The 26,654-nt window shown below is 30.1% G+C and overlaps 1 protein-coding gene across 4 annotated transcripts in view; it reads left to right on the plus strand.

Moving 5' to 3' along the window:
* LOC142325988 (ATP-binding cassette sub-family G member 1) overlaps positions 1-26,654 on the plus strand; it is a 108,208-nt gene that overhangs the window by 17,853 nt on the left and 63,701 nt on the right. The window contains exon 1 of one of the 4 annotated variants that reach the window (XM_075368021.1): positions 17,157-17,506. The exons of the other annotated variants lie outside the window; for them this stretch is intronic. The gene's annotated coding sequence lies outside the window, so the exon portion shown is untranslated. Of the gene's footprint in view, positions 1-17,156; positions 17,507-26,654 lie in introns of those variants that run through there. 4 annotated transcript variants of the gene reach the window in all.

Genomic DNA, 26,654 nt, shown 5'->3' on the forward strand with positions numbered 1-26,654 from the left:
TTCATTATGAAGAAAAACATATAATTTATTTGAAAAAATTCCAGTAATTTAATTACTATTTTTTGAGGGATCTGGTCGCTCTCTTTTCTTTCTGTATTCGCTACATTTCATGTCTGGTAGTAATAAGACAAATTTTAAGAAACGCTCTATTAAAAAGATTGTTGAAAGCTATTTTTTGTTTAAACCATACTTTTTTTACTGATTTTGTGAACAATGTATACATATAGGCAGATCGTAAATTACTCGCGCCTTTTTAGGGGTAATAATAAATGAAAAAGCAATGTAGCGAGCGTTGATTTTTTTCGAACTTTGGTATAGGTACTAGAGTTACTGTCTTGAATGAACACGTCGGCGCGATATAGCGACAAGGGGTACCGTCAGTTGAGCAACGGCTACCGTGCAGGAGAAAGCAATGTGTGAACTATGGTTTCATGCAAGGGGGTCTGTTATTAATGTTCGTAGACGTTTTCGTTTAGAGTATGGCCGTGATCCTCCTAATAAAGACTCTATTAAATGTTGGTATCAACAATTTTAAGATTACAGAAAATGTAGTACACAATAAAGGTGCTGGCAGATCTCCCGTCTCCAAGGAAATTGTAAGTCGAGTAAGATAAACTTTTCAGAGAAACCCGAGTAAATCGATTCGTCATGCGAGTTTAGAACTGGGAATACCACAATCGACAATCGTGAAGGTTCAACACAAGCGACTTCTACAAAACTTCATGCATAAAAAATTCAGTGGATGTTTTCAATTGAAGATGACGATAAATGACGCCGTTACAATATTCACATGGATATTCTTGATAAAATTAACGAAGATATTGCATTTTTAGAAAAAGTAAGCTTCTCTGATGTAGCTAAGTTATTTTCTATATCTCTGGTTACGTTGACTGTAATAACTGTCAGATTTAGGGTAGCAAAAACCCTAATGCTGTTCTAAAACACGAGGTGATAGCCTGAAAATTAACGTTTAGCTTGCGTTGACTGCTTATGAAGTGATCGGATCATTCTTCTTCGCCGAGCACTAGTGCTAGTTATCTACACATGTTACAGGAGTATGCAGTATGGAGTAGGAGTAAACATCGATAACTCAACGTTTACTTCCAACAAGGTGGCGCACCACCGTACTGGAGTTTCCATGTTAGGGACCATATACGTGAACAATTTCCTCAATGTTAGATTGGTGATGATGGACCGATTCCCCGGTCACCGGATCCCCTGACGTCACGCCACTCGATGTTTTCTTTAGAAATTTGTCAAAAACAGGGAAGGTTGTCAACATCAGTTAACTAAAAAGAAGAATCAAAGGTGTAATTAATGGAATAACTCCAGATAGTTATCATAATGTGTGGCGTAAAATTGAATATCGTCTAGACATTTTACTCGCCACAAATGGTGTCCATATGGAATTTGTTTAAACTTAATAAGTGTCGTAAACAAAACTCTTTGAAGTCCCCTGTTCTACAATAAAACAAGCATATAAGTAAATTGCTTTGTTATGTTTTTATTAACACCTAAAATGCGTAGAATAATTTATGATAGCTCTGTATATATATGTGTATATATATATATATATAATGTTTTTATCAGAGTACTTATATATATTTTTAAGTGGGGTATAATGTTATTAGACAAATATTACACTTCATTTGATTATTTTATTGTGATATTATAATGTTGTTTATAAATTTGTTTTAACATTATTTTCAGTACAATATTATCTATTTAATTTTAATACTTCGTTCTTTAAAGATAAGTAATTAAATCAGGTAACGTGCAGATTTTCATTGGACTGATAATTTAATGTTTATAGTTTAATTGACTCTCATAATTATTTTATTTTTTTAGTAACTATAGTTTTCTCAATAATTTTCATGTTCGATGAATTAAATTGATATAAATTCGATTATAAACTTACAATTAAAAATGTTCAATCATACTTTTTAATTGAATGATACATTTTACAAAAAAAAATATTACACATGTTTTATTTTTAATTTTAGGATTATTGTTTTAATTGAATAACGTTAATTATTATGTAATTTGAACAAAATATAATAGAGATTTTTTGCATAATTTACATATTATTATAAAAATAAATTGCATATCGTTTGCTAAATTTTATTATCAATAAACACGTTTTAGTATAAGGTCATTTAAGGGTAATAATTACTCTTATTTGAATAGAAAATTAGGGAATTAATTTTTTTAATGTAAAAATATCCTCTTATAATTAATAACACATGATTTTACGATTTAAAAAAAATTGCACCCGTCCTCAAAATTACGTAATTTTATTCGGGGAACAAATTCATATCATATGATAACTATTATTATTAGAATCATGGCAGTTCAAGTCTTATGTTACTGTTTGTGTTAAATATAAGCTATTTCAGAAATTTAAATTCTGGTCAAATTCAAGTAATAATTACAAAGATTATCAGTCGTTTTTAACTTTTTAAGAATATTTAATAAGATATTGTCTATTTAACACAAATTTTCATATGATTATTCTGTTTTTTTTACGATTTCGTTGATTCTCTTGTAGTAATATTCTTTTTCTTATTTGTGAATTCGTGATATGTATATATATATATTTGATTGTTTATATTTAAATACAATTGTTTAGTAATCACCGATTTAATTTTCATCTTTCATTTTTTTGTAATTTCAAATTACAAAAAATTACCTTTTTTTAGATTATCTATTTCCATTGTAGGCAACTTGTTCAAAATAAATTTTAACCAAAAGTATCAAAACGTATAGATAAATTAAAATTTTTAAAAATTGTCTGTAATATTTTTTTTATTTTCAACAGGTATTCTCTTCTTCTTTACTTGAAAGATAATTTTCTTTTGTGTTATAAACCAGAAAGAATTTTAGGAAAATTTTAAAGATTTAAAAAATTAAATTAAAATAAATGAAAATATTTTACTAGAAATTTCCTATAATTAATTGCTATGCGTTTGTACCATTAGTTAAATACTTTTTGTTTTTATATTAAACCTTAATTTTTTGCATGTAATCCGCGAAAATAAATAATTATACTTTTACTTATCGGTTTTTTGTGGTCTCTAATTCTAAATTGCGGTAATACTATTAAAAAATTAATTATTGAGGAAGTAAAGTAACAGGGAAATTTATGTCTGCAAAAGTAAAATGTGTCAACAAATTATACAGTATACGTAATTTCATTAGAAAGTAAGATTTTACTACATGCAAGATTTCTATGTAGTTGGTAAACTCTAATCTCATTGGTTAATTATTTTTTTGTTTTCATTTTAGAATCTAAAATAATAATTTTGAATAGAAAATATTTAATAAAACCCGCCTAGTTTAACTGCTCACCTGAAAGTTAAAGCCGTTCATTTAATGAAATAATTGTAAAGAAAGAGTGAACGAAATTCATAAAAATATCTATTTTTTTAGTCAATTCAGTTTGATATACTCGTATATCCTTTTTATTAGAGTTTTTTTTTTCTTGTCAATCACATTGTGGATAGATACCCTTCCAACTTCATACCCATTACTACGTACCTCAAAACAAAATAGATAGTAAAAAAATTATAAAAATTAAAAAAAAGGTTTCATCATTATTATTACTATTATTATAGTTTTTTTTTTTTTTTTTTTTTTTTTTTTTTTTAACTCAAACATTGGTTAGCTATTGTTTGGTGGCATAGTTGGTGGTGGCAGATTTTCTTCGTCAAGCTATCCAACTATTTTATGGCAGGAATTTTCTAACTATGCCTCAAGTGCTGATTATTATTATACTTTTTTGTAGCTTTGAACAGATCCAGGGGTCGAATTGCAATTTTTCAATGTTCGCTAATAGTTTCTTGAGTATCATCCCCGTAGTCGAGAAGATGATTGGCACTACGTAAACACGCTGTTGTTTCCACATTTCCTTAATTTCCTGAGACAACGGTATATATTATTTGCTACGCTTTCTGTCCAAGTTATTGCTGTTCGGTTCAGAGATTTCAACAAGGAATGTTTCTTTCGTTACTTCTTCGATTTGTGTAATGTCCGGTTTATTATGTCCTACAGTTCTATCAGTCTTTACTTTTCTATTCCAATACAACTTTAGTCATTCGTTTACGATTACCGGATCCGGCTAATATTTTGAGTTATACGTTTTTAAGCGATTTAGTCTGTACTTCATAGCTATTTTTTTATGTATGACTTAGTGACGAGATCGTGGGGGATAGTGTATTCTACGGCTGTGAGCAGCGTGCATCCTCCCGTGACGTGTTCGATGATTTACTTTCCATCGCTACATCGTCGGCAGGTGTCTGTTTGAGCGTTATATTTAATGATGTGCTTGGTGTATTTTCTGGTTTTAATTCTGACATCTTGTATGCTGAACATGAAGCATTCTGTCTCCGTTGATATTTATATCTTCTGTTTATCTCTTTTTCTTTCCATTTCCGTAGCTTTTCTCCGTTTACTAATACATTTTCAAGGCCTCTAATATTTCGTCTTGAAGATCAAGTGGTATGTACTTGTTGTCGGCACTGATGACGCCGGCGTGTAAATTACTTAACGATTCCGAACGAGAAGGCCAATAGCGATATGGCGTACGTGTTCACAGCTTTCGCTTTGTTCCTCCCGATTAACTCAATTTTATGGATTTTTTCAATCGGCTGACATATTTTTTGCGCACTTCCTTTTTTTGTTGAGAGCACAGCGTATTTTGTTGTTAACAGTGATAGGTGGTTACCGTACAATTTCTGGTGAGACTGTTCTACTGATGGCTGGAGTAAAGCCATCAGATGTTCTTGCGCTTGAGCGTCTATTTCGCAAAGAAATTGGGTCAACCAACTTCTACTAAAATTAGAGAGCTTGAGAACGGTGGATTTCAATTGTGGCAGTCTAACTGGGATGAGACGGTTGATGGATGTTCCACGCATGGTATTTTCGCTGATGTGAGGAGCTTGCGTAGTCTCTCTTGAGTGTCTCGTAACTAGTATATAACTCAGTTTCTTTCGGGCCATGGTGTTTTTAAGGATGGGTTGGCTCGTTTCGGTCTAGCTAATTCGGATTTTTGTACGTGGTGTGACATATTAGATGATGCCTGTCATGTTTTATATGTCTGTCATCGATACGATGAAAGACGATTAGAGGTAGAGAGGTAGGTCGGGGATATTGGGTCTATTTTAGACTTAAATGTTAACTAGAAAAGCCGGGCCGAATGATCAGTTGTGGAAAACTTAATGAAATATTTGGTTCTTCAGCGAGTTGCAGAGGGCGTGTAGGATGGGGAGTTCGAGTTATCCCGGTGATTAGGGACCGTTTAGTCGTTCTCTTGTTGCCAAGATAAGCTCCGAATTTTTTTTTTTTTTTCATTTATTCCGTGATGTTGGTTTTATTTAGTCGGTAGGAATATAGCTCAAAATTTATATATTTTATTTCTACTCAGTTCTATTCGTTTGAATAGATGTTTTGGGTTTTGTTTTTGTGTTTATTGATACTACGTTACATCGATGGAATTATCTTTCGTGGAATTTACATCGGTTGCATCCTGGCGGAGACCAAGCTGTTAACTGAGAAATGTTATTCAGTCTGTGGGTTTAGAAGATGACTTCCAGTAAAGCCCAGGAGGGGATGGCATGGTGACCGGAATCGTCACATGGAGGAATCTTCCCCTTCGGGATCAGGAGTTTATGTTTGATTGAGCCACGATCCAGTTTAATTGACTGCTGGTATCCTATTTATAAGTTTCTTCCGCATGCATACGCTCGATAGTTTCATCTGTATGCAACGTATGTCCTTTCAGGTTTTCGTGGTAGCCTTTCTCAATTCTTTGAGTGCTGCATTTTTTTTTAATCCGAACACCATTTTTATACTCCTGCTGAAGGTTTTAGTTAGCTTGAGTAATGACTGGAGTTGGTATACTGTAGAATTGCACAGTTTATCATCACCGCCATCATCATCATCATTATTATTTTTATTATTATTATTACTAAATTATACCTTTTTACGTTGTTACAATAACTTTTGTTTTATCGTTTTCTGAGGCGAGAGGAACCTACTTCGAGTCATATTAAAGGTGTTTTAAATAGATTTTAACCTACCCTCTTATCTTCAGTTAGATAAATCGTAGTTATTTGAAATTCTGGCATAAGACCGAACTGTACTAATTTGCTGCACTGCTGAAGTGTAATAATTTGGCATACAACATGTAGTGAAGCTATGTAATATAATATAATCATTAAAAATAGAAGTTTAGTATAAAAATGTATGATATCATTTACTAATCACATATTTTTATTACTATTATTAGTTAATTTATTTTTTCTAGTTACAACTTGTAAATATGTCTTTAATGACTATAGTTACCACAATTTTTTTCCATGAAGGTACAGTTTATAGAAATTTGTTGCTAAGAATTTGGAAAGTACAAATATATCGGAAACCCCTGTCGTAAAACATAAATTAGATTAAAATAAAATACTTTATAGCTTTTTGTAATGCGGTTAATCTGTTTTTGTCGTACAGGAATAAACAGATAAACACGACTGAAATCAGCTCTTTATCTCCTAAACGCCTATAAAATCGATTAGAAAATAATTTTTAATCTATAACATAAAATCTGTGTAGTTGCGTAATGATTCACTCGTAATGCGCGCACTCAACCTTGAAGTACGTATGTCTCATTGATCAAGATCACGTAAGCTTAGATTTTAAATAAATTTAATTGCACTGATAAGTAGTATTTTTTTATAATTCTCCTGATTACTACCGAACGTAGATATAAATAAAATCGAATACAGTAATTACAAGACCCATAACTTATACGAAGAAGTCATCATAATAATAGATTAAAATACGTAGGACGGAGCAGGTGGATAATTTTTTTATTATTTAATTAGTCTTTTAGGGTTTTCAGATGTCTTTTTCTATATATTAATATTAATTTAATAATTTATATAAATAACTAATTTCTTTTTGAATGAGGTCACTGTAATGGTGTACAACATTGCTGCATATTAATAATTTGTATCATACAATTACAAATTTAAGCATTCATAGATTTATTGATAACACACACATTAAAATCGATTGACGAAAACGTAAATTAGTAATAGAAAGTATAAAGTTGAATTACTCAGTTTTAATCTCCCTTAAAAGGGTTTTTTTTAATTTGGTGATAGATGTATAATTGTGTCTAGTTGCGATAATGTTTACCGTGACTTAAAAAAAATTACATATTATTTTTTCCTGTCCTGAGTTAAAGCAGTATGTATAACGTATTTTTATCACAATAGAAACAGAACATATTCGGTTGCTCTAGACTATCCATACCAGTCTTTATAATGACTGAGCCATATGTAAAGTACTTGAGGTACAACAGGAACCAGATATTGTTTCTTTCTTTCAGAGTAATGATATTCTACAGGCAGCCCCTGTGTTTTGAATAGAATGGAGGTGTCATTTTTTTTGGACTGAATAACAGCAACATTTCGGTGGGCTTGGTATGCCTATATGAAACCGGTTTAGTGAACTAATCAGTGAGAAACCCGCTTTATTCATTACTTTCTCAAGTGAACTATTAATAATAGTTGTTATTCTAAGGATGTCTTCGTTATTTTTGGGAGTGATTTATGATTCATATCAGTCCCCTAAAACCGTCACAATCATTGTACTTAACATGAATAAATACTTCTTTTTTTTTAGAAAATTCGTAATTTTAAATTTTACAGTAAGAGAATGTTTGCTTATAGATTTAACTTAACTTACTTTTTCATGTTAAAATAAAATAAATCTACAAGTCTAGCTGTGACGTTGTACTCTGAACGTAAAGAGAGAGATGATTCACCGCTAAAAAAGGGATATTAATTCCGTGTATTGGTCCGAAGCGTTTATAACATTAACTGTAATCAGAATACTAGTTTTTAAACTTACCTAAATTTAGTGCTGATATAAGAATTTCACAAAAGAAACACATATTTCGTTTTTGGTGTATTTTTTTTTCATTTTCATCGCCAAAAACGTCCTAATTTGGCGATGATAACAAAAAATGTTTGTTATTAGTTTCTTTATTGCTCTTTTTTTTATTTTTAACACTTCTTTGCTTGACAATATCTTTAAATCAAGTTAAGTTGAAAAGTCGTAAAAAAAGGTATTTTTTCTTTAGCTTTTACATTTTTGCCATTTTTATGAAGCCAGTTAGCATAAAATTTATCGACAAAGATATAGCGCACCGAATAATGGATTTTTGTTTACATTTTACCGGTGCATCATTGTCGCTTTACGTGTAATGGATGGTACTGAATTGAGATTATTGGGATTCCGGCCTATTATGATTTATGTAATATTTATTAAATACAGAAACAATAGATTGATGCCCAGTAACAGTTGCTGATGGATAATAATGAATTTTGTAGCGCGTAAAACATACCACTCGTAATTAGTACTCAAACCCGGATCCTACGGATGAAAGGCAGAGACGCTACCACTCCACCACGTGGTTTATAAATCGAATAAAGAATTATCGTTACTGATTGATTATTCGCCGTTTTCTAATTGACGTAATTAGGTATTTTCAAAGAAATATTATTTTACTCACAAATATCTGAAATAATTTAAATTAGCAAATTTATTTTTAAATAATTACAAAGAACTCTGTTTAATTTAATGCTTGTTTTACGGAAATTATTCAAGATAAGTTATCTGTTATGATTTTTTTTTTTCACTTATCATTTTGCTTATTTTGATTTTTGATAATGCTATATTCATTATCCTAACTGTAGTTCAAATGTATATCTTCAAGTTTGAATTTATGATTTATTTGTTTTTTTCTTAATTAAGTAATTCATTTTACAAAATACGAAATAAAAAGTTTGATTTACATTTTGCTGATGTATTGCGTAGAATAGAAATTAATATTATTCTACATAAAAATTAACATTTTCGATTTATTACTTTTTGAATAATTTCCAACTTACTCTTAAAATAGATGTAGAATTAAAACATATCTAACAGATTATTATTAGACCATTGGCCTAATTTTAAAGGCTGATTAGAAAAACCAGTTGAGCCGTTTTGTAAGTTTCTTTTTCATTATTATTAACATGTATTTCTTTGTAAGCCACTTGACATGAGCAAAAAGTCACTCTCAAAAATAATCCTGCCATTCGCAAGAATACCAAACTTCCCATGTGAGATTTATTAGAGGAATGAAGTGGTTTCCTGGTGCCTTCTTCACTGAGCTGAAGACAAATCAGTATGCCAAGCCAACCGAAATGCATATGATATTCAGCTCTAAATGCTACTATTTATTTAGTACACAGCACTGACTATATAATGGAACATCTTTAATCTCAGGAAAATAATTCTTGCATTTTTGACCCTTCGGTGCTTTATTTGCATCATAGTCATAGCACTGAAACAGATATTGTAATGCAAAAAATTATTATATCCCTTTGTATTTTAAGAAAATGAAGCCAATTGTTTTGTTATTTTTTGATGATTATTTTAAAATCTACTTATTAGATTTTAGCTGTTAAAAGTTTTATTTTTTCCAAAAAGATGAATTATTATTTTATTGTGTATTTATATTAATATATACACTATATATTAACTTTTATTTATGTATACGTTTAGTGTGGACAGCGTAAAATAATGTATGTACATTTTTGTTGCAACAAATAACGAAAATCGATTTCTATGTTAACTCTCTCTCTCTCTCTCCCTCTTTCACACACACACTCTCTCTCTGTGTGTGTGTGTGCGCGCGCTTGTATTTTTATGTATGTATATATGTAAGTACATACATTACTTGCCCCTAATTTAATTTAAAAATTACTTAATTTCATATTATACATAGCGAACATTTCTGTGTTTATTTATATGTAATATTGCCTAATCTATATATAGAAAAAAGGAGTTGATTTCTTTGAAATTAAAGATTAAGGTATACAGAAAAATCTAATTCAGCAAAAAATTTCTATTTATTGCAACGGTGGCTTTTATGTTTTTTTTTTATACTCTCTATTATCGGGTTATCCGGTTATTTGGTTATTCTCTTAATCCGAAATTCAATTATATCTACGAGACGGTATGACCAATTTTAATAATTCAAACGGCTTATTTTTTACCATGTTGAGTGCTAACGTTTGCATAAAAAAGATGTACGCTGGATCATTCGGTTATCCATTATCTTTCTGAAATTTAGTTATATCTCCGGAACCCTCCGAGTGGTCTAGTGGTGAATGCGTCTTTCCAAATCAGCTGATTTGGAAGTCGAGAGTTCCAGCGTTCAAGTCCTAGTAAAGTCAGTTATTTTTACACGGATTTGAATACTAGCTCGTGGATACCGGTATTCTTTGGTGGTTGTCTTTCAATTAACCACACCTCTCAGGAATGGTCGAACTGAGACTGTACAAGTCTACGCTTCATTTACAGTCATACATATCATCCTCTGAAGTATTATCTGAAAGGTAATTACCGGAGGTTAAACAGGAAAAAAAGAAAATGTTATATCTCCGGAACGGTACAATCAATTTAAAAAATTCAAACAGCGTATTTGCTAGCAGTACAAGCGCTAACGTTTTCATACAAAATATATACTCTCGATCATCCGGTTGTCCCGTTATGTATATTGAAATCTATATGTATAAAAAAGGATTGATTTCTTTGAAATGCAAGATAAACGATCCCGTAGATATACAAAAAAATTTAATTCGGCAAAAGGTTTCTGTTTATTGCAAGGCTAGTTTCTATGTTTTTCTTTTTTCGATACGATTGCTCATGCGGCAGTAAACACCACATTTCTATTGCACAAATACGGCTACGCAACTTCAAATTGGACCAGCCTTGCCATCCTTTAATGTAAATCCTGTTTCATTACCCACCAATTTGGGAACTTTTGTATCAAATCGGGATTTATTATTAAAGTCTATTTATTTGGACTTTGAATTAAAATTTCGAGATGAAAACTGACTTTGCAAACGCTGTATTTTAGTGTCTACAAACACAGCCGCAGATTTAATTAACGAAAAAATTTTTAATTCATTTCCCGGAAGTGTTTCAGTAAAAAAGTCCATAGCTGCTGTGATGAGTGATGAAAATGCGGTTAACTACTCAACAGAAGTATTAAACAGCCTCTCACCAACTATGTGGTGGAATGACACCCCATAATTTATTATTGAAAAAATCTGCGGTTGTTATGCTTTTGCGTAACTTGCGCCCACCAAAGTTATGTAATGGAACACGTCTCATGATTGAAAGTATATCTTCCAACGAGTTAGAAGCAATTATCCTTACAGGATGTGGAAAAGGAGAACATGTATTTGTACCCAAAATACATATTATTTCCAATAACCTCATCTTCCATTTGAATTGCGATACAATGAACAAAGCTCAAAGACAAACTGTGGAAGTTGTAGGTATGGATTTAGAAGAACCGTGCTTTTCTCATGGATAACTCTACGTTTGATCTTCTAGAGTAGGAAGCCCTCTAAAGGATTATATAGTTTTACCAAAGAAGACAGAAAAACAACAAATATTGTCTACCGCAAAGCTTTACAGTAAAATTATGAAATAGAGATAAGAAATCAAAATGAATAATTAAAGTACCGGGAAAACAAATAGTAAGAAAACTTTAATTATAGTAATTTTTCATAATACACAGTTAATGTGATACACGCAAAAATGTGTCTTGAAAAAACTTTAAAGACTAAAAAAACGCACATTTTGTTACACCTCATGGGTTGTGTGGAAAACAGTTACAATATTTTATAAAATTTTAGTGAATTTTATAACTAAAGTTAAAATTATATACTTTTACACGATTACGATAGTTTTCAAAAACTGAATCTCCTTTAACTCCTCAAAGAGCAGAGCGAAGCGATGCCCGGCGAAGCTGAGCTGAGCAGCTACATGGAGCGATAAATGCGGAGCATAAGTTGGGGATCGATAAATGGAGCTGTAGCTAAAAAATTACTGCAATAAGTTCATCGCGGCGAAATGCTAATATTTATTTTCTTAAAATATTTCTTTAAAAACTCTTTTCTCACAAAAATGAGGAAACGAACGTATCGAGGATCCAGGAGGCAGAGCCCCGACCGGCTAGTCTCATTATATTTTAAAACTATTAGTTTAGACAGAATTTATAGCAAATTAAATTGCAAAACATATATCGACGGTTTATAAGCATTTACCTAAATAAATTCATTATATTAGTCTAAAATCAAAAATAATCTAAATATTCATTATAATTACTTTACTTCATGTAGTGAAAAATAACAACATGCGATGTCCTTTCTGGGATTAAGGTAATTCCGGATATGGTGTCCTACTTCGATTGTGATGAAATCATTCGGTTTATCCTAACAACTGTTGTTTTTTACGATAATTTTCGTTTGCGGTGAGTATTTAATAATTTTTCCTTGAAATTAATTTTATCTGATTCGTCGGGATGATCAAAGCACAGGGCTAAAGAGTTAGCGTACCAGATAATGAATTATAACTTGTATTAATGTGCTATGATGTGTAAAGCTGCTGAATTCATGATACATTTAATCAGATTATACGATAATACTGTGATGAGAATTCAACCTAGACAGTGCCTGTTTCTATTTAAATGTTCGTTTAAGTAAGTTTTTATTTACTTATATTTTTTTTTAAATATATTTTTAAGGAATATTTAAAATTAATCTTTATTTATTAAATATTTTTATTAAAAAAAATTTATAATAAACTTATTAAAGAAACTTTTTATTATTCTAGGAACTAAAGATTTTTTACTAATCTATCACCATATAATTCACTAGATATTTCTTTGTTATCTAGTAATTCACTATTATTTCGAACCCTCTTTCTTACAACTTATGTATTCTCTCACTTTACATTACGAATTATACATTCAGTCCAACCCTACTTGAAGTTACCTCCCGTTATACATATTAATTTCATAAAAGATAATCATCCAATCCCTACATCTCATTTGAAGTTTTTAATCGGTAACCTTTGATTTTATTCCAACGTAAGTCCGTTTACATCTAAGTTTAACGGTATATTGTAAAAATATTCTTAAAATATGTTACATTAATTAACAATCTCTTATATAAAAGAGAATGCCCTGACTGATTTACTGAACAATAATCAACGTACAACCAAAATTATTATAGGTAGAGACTTGAAATTTTCAGGGTATCTTCGTTTCTTTAAGTAGGCGAGCAATAAGAAAGGATTTTGCAAAATTTTGATTTTAAGGGGTTCAAATCGATAAAAATTAGATTTCGTGTTAGCAGCGCTCTGTTGGGTGTAAAAGCAACATACGCTATACTAAATAGTTTACGATTCCATTGCAGTGTTTCCGATATGTGTGTCCGCTATAGATTAAAAAACTACTGGACCGATTTAGGCGCGAGGAAAAGGGAGTAAGGGAAAAATCGAAAAAGGATAATAGGGAAAATCGAAAAAGGAAAATAAGGAAAAATCGAAAAAGGTAAAAGGGAAAAAGAGGAAAATGGAAAAATGAAAAAGGGGAAAACGCGGAAAAGGACATGGAAACGGAAAAAAGGAAAAAGGAAGGGGAAAGGGAAACGGGGGTAGAGGAAGGGGATTTAATTAAAATTATATTAAATTAAATTTAAAATAATTAAATTAAAATGGAATTAAAAAATTATAATATATAAAGCAAATAATTGAAGATGTCAGATGCAAAAAAATTGGTTGAGATTAAAAACGTAGGTAAAGCATGGAAATGAAGTAATTCATTACATCTGACAAGTAATATTAATACATCGTGTGCGCGCGCAGAGCGACAGAATGAGTTTGTGAGTGCCCCAGAAGAATGCCGTTAAATTTTACAGCTGTATTTCTCTTTTTAAGATAATGAAAAAAGTTCATAATAAACATGCGTCCGGAAAAGGCTTTGTTCTTAAATTAGGAATAACAACGAATTTTACCATAATTTCTGCTTAGCGGCAAAATGAACCTATACCGTAATTCATCGAAAACCAAGTGAAATCGAAAACCGGTGAAGAAGGGAGAAAGGGAAATAGGGAAAAATCGAAAAAATAAAAGGGAACAAGGGGAAAAATGGATAAAGAAAAAAGGGGGAAAACGGGGAAAAGTAAACGGAAATGTAAAGGGAAAAGAGAAAAAAATAAAATAAGAAAGAGGAAGAGGAAGCGGAAAGGGAAATGGGGGAACATGAAGGGGAAAGGGAAGTAAGTGAAAGAGAAACGGGAGAAGGAACGGGAAACGGGAGAAAACGGGATGGGAGTGCGAAGCGAGCCATGACCCTCTGATCGTGACGGGAAGCGCAAGTAACCATAGAGCACGAGCGAAGCCGCGATGGGGATGCTAGATTTGGGATTGTAATAATTTTTTTGTTTACCTTTATTGGTCTTTTATATTTAACTACTTTAATTCATTCATAAAATGAATGAATATAAGAAATATTGTCAATTTTCTTATCTTCCTTTTTTTGTTTTCCTTTATTTAAATTTTGGGCAACGGTAAATAAAAAAAAAAAATTTACCGTTTTATCAGGATTTTATGAAAATCTAAATATAATATTGTTCATTAAATATTTTTTATTTTTTAAAATAATAAGTTTTCCTTTTAAAAAAGCATTGCAAGTGAAGCTATATCTATATTGTGGGCGAAGTCGGGACGGGGTACGCTAGTAATATATATGTAAATTATATTATAACTTAATAGTTATAATGTAACGGCATATAATTTGTTGATTTTTATCTTTTAATGAATATAAGAATATTTAAACAATATGTATTTAATCCTGAATAACATAATGCAATAGATTCTTTTGTTTTTTTTCCATCCGGCTATACTCTTTTAAAATTTACATTCTTTAGAAAATATAATTGCTCTTTATTTACATTTTCTTTTAAACGTATAAATATATGAATGAGTTTATTAAAAACTATTTTTATTTTTAAAACAACCCACCGGGTTGGTCTAGTGATAAGCTCGTCGTCCTCAGAGTTCTGAGGTTCAAATCCTAATAAGGGTAGTTGCTTTTATTCGGATCTGAATACTAGATCGTTGATACCGGTGTTCTTTAGTGGTTGGGTTTCAATTAACCACATGTCTCAAGAAAGGTCAGCCTAAGTTTGTTCATTACTATATATATTTACCGGTACAGTTGCATTACACAAGTCGTTAATGATATTACTGTTTGATGCGATTATAAATAAAAATATGTAAAAAAAGAAAAACGTTTTTTAATGTTTAAATTTTTAATTAAATTCAAGGTACTTTATACATTTAATTAATTATTAAATATTTCTATTCGATAACTTTATTCCTAAAATAATTAAAAAAATAAAAATACTTTTTTCTCAGTAGCGGTGCATTTCATTGTGAGTGTGTGAATGTGGAATGTTGCACTTTGTGTGCGTGTGCACGCGCGCGATTTTTTTTAACGAGTGGGCTGTATTGGATATACTCATTTTGTACACAATACACACCTATCATACATAAATACCAGTATGCCTCATTTTATGCATCGCATTAGTATTAAATTGCTGACATCAACAGTAGAATGAAGAATCCTGTTCAGTTATTAGTTGAGGAAAATATTTTCATCGGTTGAAATAATTTATTACAAAAGCTTATTATATTTTAATTTAAAATTATTTTCTGAGCTAAATTAATACTAAACTTTACTTATGCATAAAAATTTTTAAATTTAAAACATCCAGTAATTTTTCGTGATATAATATAATCTGAAGTTTTTTTAAATAAATTATTATTTATTAATTTCAATAAATCTATTATTAAATTAAATAATTTTATTTGTATATATTTCAATAATAAATTATAATAATCATTTTTTTACAGTTTGGATTCTAAACTGTAAAAATAATGATAATTATAATTTATTATTTTCGTATAATTTTTAAAGAATTGTTTTGCAGCTTTTCCCGTATAATTGTTTGAAATTCACAATGTAGATGTGCACAATAAAATAATTTTTTTATCAAAAGTTGTATAATGTGTTATATAAAATGGTGATAGATGTTTACTCTGGTAGGACTGATTACTGATGAATTTTGATATATCAATTGCTGGATTTTTTTTTATAATTGTACTTCTAATTTTGCAACACGAACATCTGTTGAATTTATAATTATTCTTCTCAATAAAAATCTGTTCTCTTTAGATATTTTTAAAAAAATAAAGAGGTTCATTAGTCGATTAGTTTGTACTTTTTACGTATATATTTGCAAAATATCAAGACCGAATGAACTGATTTTTAGTGAGCTTAATTTTTTGTTTTTATTTTATAGTGGTAATTCCTTCGGTGGTCTCATATTAATTCAAATAATATTAGTTTAAGATTTTTTAAATGCTAAATTACATGTTCGCTTAAACGATATGAAGATTTTATCTTTTTATTTGTTTTTTTAATTAATTTGCCGTGGCCAGTAGCAAAGGTTAAACAACTAAATTCGTACTGTTTACATCATGCGAACATGTAGCATAAAATCGCTCAAACTAAACAAAGAGATTTCCATAGATTTTATATTTTTAACACGCCAAGAATTTTATTGAAATCCCTGCATACATAAAAAAAATATATATAATTTTAAAATTTAAATCGGCATTAAAAAAAATATGGCTACAAGAAAATATCGAAAGTTTCTTTTCAAAAATAAACTAATTTATCGAAAAATTGTATATATTATAAGTAGGTATATATTAGAAGTGGTATTTCTTCTGTAAAAATAAAATTATTAATTAAGTTTAAGATAAGTTTAAATAAGATAATAATAATAAATTCAATTACATTAGAACGAATAAATTAACTAAGTTTTAACTAAAAAGTTCAAATCATCAAACTCCACATCATGAATTATTTTACACCGTTATTATTTCTACTTTTTTAATTAAACAATTTTAAAACAATTTAATTATAAACAATTTTAATTAAACAATTAAATTAAACAATTTAATCAATTTAATTATTTAATAATTCCAATTTTCACATTCATTATAAAATTATAATGATGGTAATTCTTATATAGGATTTCCACGGAAGTTCTTTGTTCTCATTTTTCCTGATGTTAGATGTATGCGCATTGTTCGGTTGATTTCCCCAATCGGCATATTACATAGTTTCTTTCTGGATATGGTGCTTTCCGAGACAGGTTGGCCAGATTTGGTTTGATTAATTCTGGCTTATATCCGGAGTCTAGGACAACTGATGACGTGAGCCAAGTCTTATATGTCTCCCCCAAGTACGAAGCTGAACGTACCAACAAAGTGTTTGGAGAGCCAATCTTGGAAATTGAACATAGCTGCTGTTCCTGAGATTCTTAGCCTGCGGAAGATGGCTGAAGGGTTTGATGCTGTTACAGATGTATAGATAGAGAAACAATCGGGTGGCTAGGAGCCCGTCTGAGTTCTTACTTCGCCAAGATAGGAGTTTTGGCATCGAGCTGAGATATTCGATGTTAGGTTGCGAACAGATTTGTTCGCATTGGCCTCGCTCCCGAAAGCTGACCAGAGCAGAGAGAGATAGGTATGTTTTTATTAGATGTTTAATGAATTAATATTTTTTTTTTGAATAAATTAAAAAATTTGAATAAATTGAATTGTAGAACAGAACAATCGCTGTTGCGATCAATACTAGTTTTTTTTTTGTTTTTTTTTTTTTTGGTATGAGAATAGTATTTTTGTTGTTTAAAAGATTCAATCAAATATTGATATGAGTACATAGTCTAATTCAAGTTAGATGTGGGAATAGTTTGTTTGAAACCTTCGGTGTTAGAGAAAGGCGCGGGGATGGCGCTTAAATCGTTTGATTAGATAGTTAAGGGTTGTAAGTTATAGTAGATGGTCGAGGTTGGAAGAACTCATACGAAGCCGATAATAAGTTGTGCAGACACATTGATAAAAATGTCTTTCTTTTTCCTGTTTAACCTCCGGTAATTCCGGTTCAGATAATACTTCAGAATATGAATGAGGATGTAATGAGTATGAGTGTAAATGATGCGTAGTCTTGTACAGTCTCAGTTCGGCCATTCCTGAGATGTGTGTGGTTAATTGAAACCCAACCACCAAAGAACACTGGTATCCACGATCCAATATTCAAATCCGTGTAAAAATAACTGACTTGAACGCTGGAACTCTCAACTTCCAAATCGGCTGAATTGGGAAGTCGCGTTCATCACTAGACCAACTCGGTGGGTTTGATGGATATGTAAGGCATGTACATCGATCGCATCCTACAACGGCCAAACTGATGACTGTAATGTATTGTCGGGTTTAAAAAGTCTAGATCGTGGATACCGGTGTTCTTTGGTGGTTGGGTTTCAATTAACCACACATCTCAGGAATGGTCGAACTGAGAATGTACAAGACTACACTTCATTTACACTCATATATATCATCCTCATTCATCCTCTGAAGAATTATCTAAACGGTAGTTACCGGAGGCTAAACAGGAAAAAGAAAAGAAGGTTTAAAAAGTCTAAAGGACGACTACCGGTAAAGCACATTAGGACTATCGATGGAGGGGGTTATGTGGCGACCGGGATCGTTATAAGTCTTCCCCTCCTAGTTCTCATTGTTTTAGGATTTAAAAAACGTATTTTATCAAAAATATGTTAGATAATTTTCTTCTGTTGTTATTTTAATAGTACTGTTATTTTATATGTATATTTCCATATAACTGTGTATATTTTATTTATGTCTATATAAGTGCGTTTATTTTATTATAAGATTGCAATAATTGTTACTAAGTTACAAAGTAATTTTGTAAAAAAGATATGCACTCTGTAAAATATAAGAATAAAGTTATTATTATTATTTTCAAACTAATATTTAAGAACGTTATTTGGGGAATTCGGGATAGAAGTATTATAATAAAAATTCCCGTAATCCAGACAGACTTAATTCACGTTCAGTAGTAGTTACTTTATATCGTTTATTTTCATTCTTCTTATTTTTATCAAGACACTTAAGTTCATAAGAATTTTTATTTCTTAAGAACGAATTTTTACTTCTTTGTACGAAGTAAAGGAAGTATTGTGATGGCGAAAAATTTCTGTTTTCAGATTTCAACAGAAATATCCATTTTGATCATTCCTGAAACCATTATGACTAGTTTCGGCGTTATGTTTGTACGTACGTACGAATCTGCGTACGTATCAAAAAAATTTGGATTTTGGACTTCTTTTTCAAAACTGCAGTAATAAGACCTCATTGAGATCTTTTCAACGATATATCATAAGTGGTGCTTATTTTCATTGGGGCCAGTGGTTCCAGAGTTGTAGCCAAATAAGATTTTAATTAATGAAATATTTACATCTTACAAGGGGAAGGTACATAGGTTTGAATTCGACTTCCTTTCCTTTTTTTTGTTTTTTTTCCCTTTTTTTAATTTAAATCTATTTATTTATTAATAATTATTAACCTGTGAGTGTAAAAATATTTTATAATAATAAAAAAAAAAAGAAGTTATTAGTGAAATAAAATTTTATGTAGTTTTAAAAATGTGTATATTGAATTTAGTAGGCGTACAAGGAAATCATGTGGTGTCCACATCAGATTTTTTCATGTGGCTACTCTTTTTTGTAGGACTATCCATATTTTTAATTAAATAAATAAATAAAATAAACTTAAAAACGTGATAGAGCCGGTTAAAAAAAAAAACACTAATATGAAAAATAAAATGATTCCATTCTTTAAATTTTGACTTTCTGTAGTCCGTGCCAAATTAAGGGTTGATAGCCGTCAATATTATTATTAGTTAGAACCCCCACTTCAAAAAATCGCAATTCAAGGAAAATTTGAGTCATATTTCTTTTCCAAATATATGTGTGATTTAGAATATATTATTATTTCGTTATAACGTTTATTACAGTCAATTTTATTTAATTTTTGCTTTACTTTTCTTACGTTTTAATGTAGGTTTTCATTAAATGCATCTTTATAAAATTTAAATAATTTTCTTTCTATTATCACTTTTTTCTCGTTGATATTCATATATTATTTATTTATTCTGTATGGTATAAATTATGTAAGAAATATTAATCAAGGCTGCATGATGATATTCATGTTGTTCGTACCTTTGACTTGTAATCTTGACCTTCGTGGCTTACCCAATTAGAGAAAACGATTGACAGGATATGAAAACTACATAACTAAATAATATAATTTTTTTTTGCGATTCTTACTGTTTGTATTCTTGAATTCTTGACCGTGAAGTCAACAAGTTATAATTGCCTTATATTTTTTTTTTTTTTTTTTTTTAATAATTATTTCCTACAGTACAGTAATAATTTTAGTAAAAACGTAGAATATTCATGAGTTTAAAATTATTCTAAGTAATTTTCAAGTTTTTATTGTGTTCAGATAAAACGTAATGTGTAAAATAGTTAACCCAGCAAACTATTTCGATTCTATATGGTTTTTTGTGTTGTTAAATAAAATTAATAATTTTGTTTTATGATTAAATAATAATCGCTTAATCCCATGCCTAAGTAATAGCATCTTTTCATTTCATCCGGAAGGTCTGGATTCGAATCCCGATCGGACTTATGACTTTTCATACGCTAAAAAGATTCATCTAACATCAAGAAACTGTAATTGGGCGACAGTCTGTTGTTTCTGATGTGAAAAGAATTAAAAGATAATAATGTTAAACTGAACCGGTGGTTACTGTTTTATGTAAAAATTAAACTTAAGGATATAGCTCCTCAAAATAAATACATATCCTATTGTAAAGTGTTGATTGTTAGAATTTCTGATTTAAAAGAATTGTGTTACATTCAGTTATTTTCCTTGATTATGCATTATAAAAAATTCAGCATTCCATATGTAATACTTGTATACTCGCTGTTTGTTATTAAATATTATCTAAAGAAAGAGACTTACACTCAATAATCTAATGTGTAGTGTAGTGTTAAGTATTAAATTTGTCATGGTAGGCGGAACTGGCAATTTATGCCGCGCAAACGCAGTTGATTGATGGTGGAACTAGCCAGTCACACTAGCCAGTGCAGCAGAAGACAGTCGAATACCAACAATGGCTGAGGTTCACTTATCGATTGTTGAATTCAAGGCTTTACTGAAGCGGTACTGGAAGTACGAGAACATTCACGAGGAACATTCACGGCAATGGCAGAAAGTTTGGAACAACGAAAGATCCGGCCGACCACGAACAGCTGCAAGTCCGGCTTCCAGTGTTGCGGTGTTGCAACATTTCACCCGATCACTACAAAAATCAGTGAACCAAGGAGAGCGTGAAAGTGGAGTGAGCCGGTCAAGTGTAAGACTCACTCTGAGAGAGTAAAGTGGAAAGTGTGCATTCCAACAGCGATGAATTAGGACGACCCAGATCGAAAGATGAAGTACTATGAATGGTTTCATATACGGTATGGTTGGTGGGGATGAGGAATTTGCAGGGATGTTTGTTTTGACTGACGAAGCGCAATTCAAACTACTGTGAACCGCCACAATTGTGTCTACTGGGCTCCTGAAAATCCTCACGCACATTTTGGCAGGGCAGTAAATCTACCGGGGGTTGCTGTGTGATGTGGCATATCAGTGTGTGGTTTAATTGGTCCCTTCTTCTTCGAGGATACCGTAACTGGTGAGGCGTATCTTGATATTCTTCAGACAAGGATTTTTCCTGCCATCCAAAACTTGTATGGTGATGAACCATTTTACGTGCAGCAATATGGAGCCCCGCCTCACCACCATCGAGATGGCAGGTTGTACCTCGATAAAACAATACCAGGACAGTGGATGGGTCGAAGAGGTGCTGTTGAGTACCTGATTGACACCTCTTCTTCCTTCTACCTTTGGGAGACCGTCAAGAATGACGTGTATCGACAACAAAAATTAGCAACAATCGACGAGCTACGTGAAAAAATCGTAGAGTCATGTGCTGCCATTATGCCAGATAACACTAACAACCGTATTTCGGTGTGCAGTTTGGCGCAATGGGCGTTGTATAGAAGCTGTTAGTGGTCATTTCGAATACATACCATAACCCTCTCTCAGTACCAAAAAATATCGCGTCAAGTCAAATTTGTATATATATATATATATATATATGTGTGTGTGTGTGTATATATATACGTGTATATATATATATATATATATATATATATATATATATATACACACACGAGGGTCTCACTGTTTGCTAGTCCATACCTCGTGACAAATTTGACTTATATATACCATATATATTATATATTATTTGACTTATATATTATACCATAGGTATCTATTCGAAATGACCACTAACAGCTTCTATACAACGCCCATTGCGCCAAACTGCACACCGAAATATGGTTGTTAGTGTTATCTGGCATAATGGCAGCACATGACTCTACGATTTTTATATAATATATAAATAATATATATATATTAATATAATATATATAATAATATAATATATATATATATATATATATATATATATATAACGGAATTTAACAGAAAAGTAGCAAAATAAAGTATGTTAAAAGTTTATTTAACTGCAACAGCCAGAAGTATAAGAAAATAAAAATAATTTTCTTCAAACCAATATCTTTCTTGTGCGCTCTAGTCACGATAAGTTATGTGCTTCAAATTATCTTAAATATGAATGAACACAATATCGTGAAGCTTTAATTTAACTGGTCATTTTTTATCACTTATTATTTATTATTATTATATATATTTAACCATAAACTTTTAATAATTAATCAATTTTAATTAGGTTTTTTTTAGTTATTAATATTAATCACTCAATTATTTCGTACGTACTATCAAACAAAAAATAAATATCAGTTTTTCTGTTACCGAGTAATCTCTTATGACAGTTTCTAGTACTGGCTCTTTTGCTGTAGCACATATATATAATGATCAATGAGATAATTTTGTTACATACTATTTTTTTTTTTTTTTTTTCATGTTTATCGACTGTCAGTAGTTTAGGAGTAGATCAAAACGTTAAATATAATTAGCCGCATTTATGTTGCTATTTATGTATTTTTCTTATTGTGATACGTACTGAAATGTGTTCAGTGTTCATAATTTATGCCCTTTGGTGAGATAAATTTTTTTTTACTAATAATCTAATACATAATACAATTCAGAATGGAAGTGTGAATAAATACAAATAATTAAAAAGATCTATTATATAACTTTCGGATTTTATTTTTTGCGTCGCTACGACAAATAAAGCTAACAAAATTTTTTTTAAATCTTTCACACTGTATCCTAATCGAAAGTATAAAAATTTATTTCTAAATAAGTGGAATTACGATAATAAAATAATATAATTCTGTTAAACCAATTTAATAGAATTCCATTAAAACAAAAAAAGGAACAAAATAAAATATGATAAATTTTTATTTAACGGTAACAGCCAGAAGTATAAGAAAATAAAAATAATTTTCTTCAAACCAGTATCTTTATTGTGCGTCTAGTCACGATAATAAAGTTATATGCTTCAAATTATCTTAAATATGAATGAAATACAATATCGTGAGGCCTTGATTTAATCGGTTACTTTTTATCACTAATTATTTATTATTATGATAAAAGTAGCCGCTTTAGGAAACGCAGTTAAGAGCTGCTATCCGTAGATCCTCTTGATTGCCAACATTAGCATATATTTAATAGCATCTTACGATGAAACCGGTGGTCGTAAACTTGCGTAACTCTAGCTCCCCCCCCCCCCTCACTTTTGTCCAGGTATATTGCCCCTGATGTTTACTACTGTCTAGAGGTACCAGAACTCTACACGTGTACTCCGGTTCACAAACTCAGTTGATTCTACCTATTAATCGTTCTCTTTCTTTTACGTTTTATCTAATTTTCACTAATTTTCATTCTAATTTCACTTCTTTCCGAATCGTAAACGTTAAGAATCTGTTGGTTTCCCTATTTTTAAACGATGCTGAATTTGAAACATAAAATAAAATCATTACTATAAGTAACTAAAAACTTGGATAAACCATCCAGATTGATAGAAAGGAGATTTAAGCAAAGTAAATACAAAAAAAAGTTAATATTTTACATACTTTGAGTAAATATTTTTTTAAAGATAAATGGAAAAAAAATTGTAAGTTTTTATTAGAGTTAATATTTTTCTTTAAATATGTTTGATAAATATATTTCAAGCAATAGAATCTTTGCTCTTCCCTCTCAATAATAAAAATAAACAATAATACTGTAAAAGGAAGAGAAGCCCTTCAATTTGGAATGAGACCTAACATAAATACAAGATGTAAAGTTCTTTAAAATCCTCCCACACGTTTTATTGTAATCTGTTAATAGATATAAAAAATATTATGTTGTTATTGATACCAACAGATTACTTAAAATTTGATTATAAGTCGTAGGGATATACTAAAATTCATGCTCATGTTAGCATTCCTTATTCCTTTGTTATTATCATATGCTTTGTTTATTTATTTATTACCTATTTTTTAATAATCAGATTAAAAAGAAAAATCTCGCTATAGTTTCATTTATCAAATAAAGAATTTTTGTTCTTTTTTTTATAATTAATTTGGTCTTTCAGATTTAGATGAAGATTTTTTGCGTAAATTAAAGGATACGTCGTCTACTACATAAATGTATGATGTATTTAAATGTATATTTTATTAATATTTAACCGATTCACTTAATAAATACTCCAAATCAAATTAAAATTTTTATCAACCATTACTTTATTCAATTATTGCAATTTTTCTCAGTAATTTACTTGTTTAAATGTATTTTATTATTATTATTATTATTATTATCACGAATAAAGTATTGTACTAAATGGGGTTTTCCATATTATTAAAATAAATGAAATAATGTATATTACTTAAATATTATACATAAGACTTCTGTTTATTTATTTTTATTTTATTTATCGAGTTATTCAAAAGTACTTAAAAAATAGCATTAAGAATCTTTTTATTATTACTAGATGGTCAAGGCTCGCTTTGCTCGCCCGATCGTCTAGCCCGGGGGTTCTAGCCCCTGGACCTCGATAAATTCGTATCCTCATGTTTATGAGAGTATTAAGTATCTTACAGATATTCATTAAAGAAAAAAATCTGATGTGGACACCACATGACTTCCTTGTACGCCTATTAAATTACATATACACATTTTTTACTGCACTTGATTTAAACTTATTTCATTTGAAAGTGAGAAACGATCCTCCAGTTCTTTAATAAAGTGGACAATTACACAGTTGCAATATAGTGGACACCACATTGCATTACACTTTTTTGTGGTGTATCAGCATTTTATATTAGTTGATATATTAATTCTGTTTCACGTAATTCAAGTAGTTACTTGGTGTAAGTGAGAACGTGTCGGATTCGTTACCATACATATATCGGTTTGAATCCGACTTCATGTACATATTTTTATTTTTTATTTTTTTAAATTTAAATATATTGATTTATTAATGACTATTAACCTCTGTAAAAATTTTTGAATTAAAATGAAAAGTACATAACATTTTATTTCACTAATAACTCTGATTTTTTTTCATATATTTTTTTAATTTTTATTATTGAATTATTATTTATTGTAAATTTTCTTACAATCAGAAGTTAATAATTATTAATAAATCAATATATTTAAAATAAAAAAAGTTAAAACAAAATATATGTATATGAAATCGAATTCGAACCGATGTGCATTCCCCTTGTAAGATCCAAATATTTCATTAATAAAATTTTATTTGGCTATAACTCTGGAACTAATGAAAATAAGTACCACTTATGATATATCGTTGAAAATCTCTCAATGAGGGCTTATTACTTTAGAAAAAGTCCAAAATTCAAATATTTTGGCTTTTGTTCTTTTTGGGACACTTTTGGTCCAGTCGCTTGCAATCAAAAGGAGAGCTGCCCAACTAGATGTTACAACAGTCCTAAATCCAAAATTTCAGCATCCTACGGCTAATCGTTTTTGAGTTATGCGAAATATATACGCACATACGTACGTACGTACAGACGTCACGTCGAAACTAGTCAAAATGGATATTTCCGTTGAAATCTGAATACTGAGATTTTTCACGATCACAATACTTCTTTACTTGTAAAAAAGAGGTAAAAGATTAGTAATTTTCACGCATCATACGTAATTGGTAATAACCAACGCATCATGCTTTTATATTGGAGATATGTATTCAATTTATATGTTAAACTTTCTATTTTTTTTTCATAGTTGAATTAAACTCAATAAATATTTACTCTTTGATATATTGTATTTTCTGGTTGTAAATAAACTGATAATATTAAACCTTTTTTTTCTAAATATATTAGTTTTCGTGATATTAACAAGAAAAAAACAATTAAGTTCTTCTGTTGCTTGAATTTTAATTTACAAGATATTTACAAAAAGAACTTGTAGGTATAAAAATGCACATACTTAACTCATTAAGTGGGATACAAGCATTCTGTTTGACGTGATTAGTAAATTAAAGTTTCTGTCGAATAAAGTTTAACAACAGGTAACAATAATACGTAATCTTAAATGAATATTACCAAGTTTTGAGTGAAAAATTACGAACAGTAATAATTATTCAATCGGCGTTCGTGAGTTTCGTGATTCTATCAGAAATTGAACTGATATTAAATTTAGTTGTCTTAATAATGCTCGTAGATGGATTAGTTATTCAAATATAATTTAAATGTTACATGTAATAAGCTAGT

The sequence above is a fragment of the Lycorma delicatula genome, chromosome 6 (assembly GCF_047948215.1).
Source record: "Lycorma delicatula isolate Av1 chromosome 6, ASM4794821v1, whole genome shotgun sequence".
Lineage (NCBI taxonomy): Eukaryota > Metazoa > Arthropoda > Insecta > Hemiptera > Fulgoridae > Lycorma > Lycorma delicatula.